The following is a 7,023-nucleotide window of genomic DNA, read 5'->3' as shown; positions in this document are numbered from 1 at the left end:
ACATCAAACACCAAAATTTCATTCCTAAATAAATTCTATTAAAAAATTGTGGATCATGGCTTATTTGGGTTCTAAAGGAAAAATAAGATGTATTATTTAATTATGGTTCAAATATAATTAGAAAATAAAATTAAGTGTGTCTTAGATGAAAATTATAATTATTAAAATTCTTGAATTATTTTCTAAAAAAATCTCAAATATATAATAAAAGTTTTAGCCTTCTTTTTTTTTTTTTTACTTTATGCAGTCTTGATAAAAAAAAATTAATTTTAACAAAATCAAACCTGATTTGGTAATTTTAATGAAATTTCTATCTCAATTTGTAAAATAAATTATTAGTCTTAAATTTTTCATTGAAAAATACTGAATCACACATATTCAATTGAGAATACCCATTTTGGACATTTTGAATAGCACATAAATTACACATTATAATTGTCATGAAATTCATTTGTTACTCAATATTATTATTATTATTTTGACTAGAATCTTATGTGGAATTTGTGTTTTGATAATCCATTTTGAGAATTTTCCTTTATTCTTTAGTAAGCTTATAATAAAGGGATAATTACAATGAGAAAACAAAATCTATAAGATTTACATAACTTTTTGATCCTACCCTTTACTGTTTCTAAATTAACATTCTAATCTTTAATGTTTATCAATAATTCTGCACTTTGGTCCTCAATCATTAATTTAATACATTTTTACTATACCATTGTCATTCACATTTTGAATATTGAGACCATACTTTTAAAACTAAACTTTTAAATATTAGTTTTAATTTCTGCCCATAAATCTTTATATTGCAAAACAGTTTAATCCTTTGGATTGTTACATTTTTCATCAATTTTTAATGCTAGCATACAGACTAGAATTACTGGTTGTTTTATAATAATATAAACCAAATATTATTCAAAGACAAAAGTCTATAAATTACGCTAAAATTTTATATTTCATTTGAAAATAAGTTTTTATATAAAGAAAAAATAAAAAAATATATTAAATTTATTTTTAAAAGTTTTTTCAAGTTTTAGTTATAATTTTAAAAATATAAAAAACTGTTTTTTATTTTTATTTAAAAAATCTTCTAAAAAATCAGTCATTTTTTATAAGTAAAAAGGCTCTTAGTATTTTATTTTATTATTTTATAATAAAAAATATTTAATTATCTTTTATTATATAATTTACGACATGGCTTCAATAAAAAGGAAAGAAAAAAGAACTTATCCCATTATCTTATCAAATAGGTCTGGTCCCCCAATGGCTAACCTAACGACGTGTTGATGCAGTTGGGAGTTGCAGCCACACAGTTATGGTCCCTCCTTTTTGGCTTCTTCTTCACCATTTAAGGCCAAATTTACTTCGTACTTCTTCACCATCTTCATTTCCATTCGGTTTCATGTCACCACAAATTTCAGGTTTTTTTTTTAATAAAAAAATCATTTATTTGCTTCCACTTTTCTTGTTCTTGAGGTAATTCCACCTCTGCTCCAAATTCATATTTCATTTTTCTAGAATTACAAAATTCAGTAAAAAAATATAAATTATAATTTTCCTTCTTAATTTTTATATTCAAAATAATTTAATGGAATTAAGAAAAAATAATAAAAATACCCATTTTTTATCAAAAATACTGTGTAATTTTTTTTATTGTGTTAAAATATCAAACTTATGGTTTTTAAATTTTTATTAAAATAGGGTGTTAATTGTTTTTTAGTTTCTCTTTAGTTGTTTTTTGGTAAAACAATTAAAAAAAATAAAAAAACAACCTCACATATTTTTACAAAAAGAAATTAAAAATACAATATTTTTTTAAAAAATTATACAGTAAAAATAATATTTTTATTGATTTTAGGATATTTTTGAAATGTTCTCTAAAATTAAAAACGCTGGGTGTGGTTGTGTAAATAACACTGTAATCTTAGCAGTTATTGTTATTTTTTTGTTTATAAATATTTTTTCAATCTGATTAATTAGAATTGCTTTTTTTTTTTTTTAAAAAAAAAAAAAAAGAATATATGTTTCTACATAGGCTAGATTGCATATGTATAATAGTGATTTAATTAGAATTTTTTGATAATTTAGGATCCTTGGCATATTTTAAAAATAATAATAAATAGGACCCTGATAATTTTTTTAATATTTTTAAACTCTTACTATGCTTTAGGAAATAAAATAAAATTAAACTAATAGAATTTTAATATTTTAAAATTCTGTAATTTCTATTATAGTGAAATAAGATTATGCTATATATAAATAAAGTCTAACTTTTGTGATCCATCAACAAAATTATCACATATCATTAAAATAAAAAAAAAATATAGCAATAACATTATCACATGTCAATATATAATAGAATAAATATGTCGAGGAACAGTACAAAAAAAAAAAAGTAATATGTGATTACCTATTTTTTCACTCAAAGGTATTTGGTCTTTTTTTTTTCTTTAATAAATTTGGAGTCTATATTTTTATTTTTATTTTTCATTTCAATATTTTCCCAATTAATATTATTATAAATTTTTATATTGTGATACTAATAAGAATTTATTTTTAGTAGAGTTATTTTTAAAGTAATTTATTATCAAACTGATTAACGAAATACTCATAAGAATGTTATAAATTTAATTTAAAAATTATTCAGATAATTCCTTATAAAATCAGACAATAAAATTAGTCTTATTAATCAGAAATTCATTATGCTCAATTATATGATAAATTATTTAATAAATGATTTTATTATTAAGATTTCGTATTATATTGCTATAAGATTATAAAATTTTAATGAAATTAACCAAGAGGGTATTAAACTGAAAAAAACAAGACTACAAGTCTTTAAGTGAAAAATGTGTAACTATAAAGTACTTTTTTTAAAAATAATTTTCCCATCTTTTTATCCTGTTAATATAGATATTTTATATTATTACTTGTTTAAAGTTTAATATATTATCTCCGCTCTCCACTTTTTAGGTTATTATTATTTTATTCTTTAAATATATTTTCTTTACATTTTACCTCCTTGCTTTATTTTTTTAGTCCGCTTATAAACCTATTAAAACTTAATGAAAATAAAATTTAATTTGTCATTAATTTTATGTTTGGATTCAATTTAGCCATTTTCTAAATTTATAAAAATTTTAGCTCAACAAATTTGCTTATTTACTTCAAAATTACTCCTGTTTTTAACAAAACTAGAAAAATGAATTACACACTCTATAAAAAGAGATATAACATAAATAAAAAAATAAAAAATATCAATTTTTATTTTAAATCAAATTATTTAAATCAAAATTATATTTATATTTTAAATAAAAAATCTAAAAATATTAATATTTGTCAATATTTTTATTTTTCTATAATGACGGTAAAAAAGGCAATTGAAGTGGTGTTGGCGCTCAGGGCGATTAGGATGCTATAAATTAGAGTGGTTGCAACGAAAATAATGATAGTAAGAACCATTTATTCATATTTATTATATTATATAATTATGAAATAATTTTTAATAACTATTTTAAATTCTTTTAATTATTTTTATTTATTAAGAGAAAGTGACTTTTTAGCCTCATTTTTTTTAAAACAGAATTAATTTAAGCCAAATATGTAAAAATTTTAATTAATAAGTTTATAATTTTGGAAAAGGGTTAAATCGAACCAGAGTGATAAAGTCAGTGGCCAAATTAAAATTTATTTCAAAATAAATTACATTATCTATTTCTCATTTAAATGTATAATATTATATTTCAACAAAAAAAAAATGTATAATATTATATGTCAAAGAAATTGAATTAAAAATATAGATAAAAGGAAGTTGTTTCAAATGATGAGATGTGAACCTTGCTTGCCTTTTCATCTTTACGAGAGGTCAACTTCATTCCTGCAGCAAAATAAAATTGTGGTTGCTAAACTTCAATGCTTGCATATGAAGACACACACATAAATCCTCAGCACTTAATGGCTTTTGGTCTGTTGGTGCGTCTAGACCGGCATGTTAATCACTAGTGGAGCCTTCGGGTGTCATATATATGTAAATATATAATTTCAAAAATATTTATCAATTTGTTGAGATTTAATAATTAAATATTTATAATTTTTAAAAGTTATAATTTAATATATGAAATTAAAAAATTATTAGTATATAAGTCTGTGGAACCGATCACTTATATAAAAAGACTGAGATAATTAAAAAAATATAAATTTATTAAAATTTGATAATTACGCGTTTAGACTTTTAAAAGATACAACTTGGTACATGAGCCTAGCAAATATTTATAATTAAGTGTATATATCAGTCCGTAGCAATTGTGGACCTGAAATCTTAGAACATAATCAACTTAATAGATTAAAAAGAATAAAATGACAAAATATATATCATATTAAGACTATAGATGTGGAAAGTATGAATATCTTTATAATATACCTTCGTAATGGGCAAAAAATGTATATTGGAGAAGCTGCTTGTTTTCTCCTTTGACTTATATTACACATATATGTATACTATTGAAATAAATGTAGTGGTAAACCTCCCAAAAGGACATACAATTTTACATGCACCAACTCTTGTACACATCAAGCTAACTAGTTATTATAATTTTTTTATCATTATAGTTGATTTCTGGCCATGAGTCAAAAAATTTCTATTTGAAAATTTTTAGATGTGTTGTTTATGCCCCCATTGACCTTCCTTAGAGGAGATTGAGAATATATAATGGATATGAATCTCCATCTATAATCAAATATCTTGAGCCATTAATGGAAAATGCATATACTGCAATATTTTAATGATTGTCACTTTATAATGCAAAAAAAAATTCTTAAAACAATCTAGATAAATGTTGTATAACCGCCGTAGTGAATATCTTTAAAGAAATGATATACTAACAATTCAATTTGTTCATGTGTTTTTATTAAAAAAAGAAATTTTAGTTTTGTTATAATTGCGATTTATGTTGATGATTTAAATATCATTCGGAGTCCTAAAGAGTTGATAGATACAATAACTTAATTTTGAAAAAATAGATTTGAAATGAAAGATTTGGAACAAATAAAATTTAATGTCGGCCTCCACATTAAATATTTATTTGTAGGGACTTTTATTCATCAATTAACTTATATTGAAAAGATATTAAAATATTTTAATGTGGATAAATTTCAACTAATGAGTTTTCCCATAGTTATTAGACACTTGAATATGAAAAAGGATAATTTTCATCCTCGAGAAAGTGGTAAAGAAATACTTGATCCAGAAGTGTTATATTTTAGTGTTATTATAGTATTAATGTATTTTGCTAATTATACAAGACCTGATATCGCATTTTCTATCAGTTTATTAGCAAGATATAGTTTCTATCAATTTGAAGATATTAGAACGGTGTGAAATAAATATTTTGTTATTTATGTGGTACAACAGATATGATTTTATTTTATTCATAAGACTTAAAGTTAGTATGAATTGGATATATAGATTTTGGATATTAGTCTTATCCATATAAAGCTTGACCACAAACATATTACTTGTTTATATACACTGCTATATCTTAGCATTCTACTAAGAACACTCTAACTGTCACATCATCTAATCATGCTGAGATATTGACAATTTATAGTAGAGAATGCATATGGTTGAGATCTATGATCCAACATATAAAAGAAAATGTGATCTCCCATTTAATAAAGGAAGTCCAACAGTGTTATATGAAGATAGTATTGCTTGTTTTGCACAACTTAAAGGAGGATATATTAAAGGAGATAGAACTAAGCACATTTTGCTAAAAGAAACTTCACACATGAGCTTTAGGAACAAGGAGTTTTAGTAGTTCATCAAATTCGATATATCAGTAATTTGACATATTTGTTTACGAAAGTACTCCCAATAACAATATTTGAATAATTAGTTAACGAAATTTGTATATGTCAACTAAGAGACCTTTGTTAGAAATCATGTTTTTATAAGGAGGAGATTTTTATGTACTGTACTCTTTTTTTCTTAGCTTAGGTTTTATTCCACTGATTTTTTCTAACAAAGATTTTAATGAGATAGTGTTATGATGCATGTTTCTACATAAATAATATACTCTTTTACTTCACTAATATTTTTTCTCACAAGACTTTTCTTAATAAAGTTCTTAATGAGGCATATTCTTTGTAATATATATACAAAGGAGGTGTTATGATAATACTGAAATATTTGAATAATATTATGTCTATTATTATTTTTATAGATAAATTTTCTTATGTAAATAGAATTTTATCTTTATAACCTTTTACACGTATAACTAGATGTTACAATCCATGAAAAAACAACAGAAATCATTTGCTCTATTGTCTCTTTATTGTTGCTCTTGATTATCCAACAGTTTTATATATTTTATTTATGTTTTCATTACCAATATCATCATCAAAACTACACTGCCATCAAATTCTTTATTTGCTTAATTAAATTATTTTATAAAACTATCATATTGAGCTCGGGCTAAAAAGTTGAGTAGCTAAATTGGACTCTATAGCACAGTAACTCATTTTCTCAAAAAGAATTAAATTAGACCTATTTAAAAATTTTAAAAGTTAAACTAACTGTAAAAGTAAAAGAGAAGGCCAAATTAAGTGATGTCTCAAACTTAGTACTCGCAAGTGTACGAACCGAATGATAGTATGGGCAAGTTCACCACGAGGTCGATCTTACAAGGAATTGTAAAGCATATATTATAAAGACCAACTATCACATAAAAAATACTAAAAATAAATCTAAACACTCTAAGCTAATGTTTTGAGAATTATTTTAAGGTTTATGAAAGGAATTAAATAAACTAGAAAATAGATATGCAATTGAAATATTTAATATAAACTATATGATAAAATAGCATTTAGTCTAGCTTATACTTAGTAATCTATTTATTTCCCTTAAGTCCAAATCTAATGAATGAGATGATGATGTGTCTTTTCTCTAAGTCACTCAAGCTAATGATGCAACATAGTTTTCTTATACCGACATAGATTAAAGTAAAAATAATGTTCTAATACTTT

The sequence above is a fragment of the Ricinus communis genome, chromosome 9 (assembly GCF_019578655.1).
Source record: "Ricinus communis isolate WT05 ecotype wild-type chromosome 9, ASM1957865v1, whole genome shotgun sequence".
NCBI classification, from domain to species: Eukaryota; Viridiplantae; Streptophyta; class Magnoliopsida; order Malpighiales; family Euphorbiaceae; genus Ricinus; species Ricinus communis.
Note: the sequence above shows the minus strand (reverse complement) of the source record.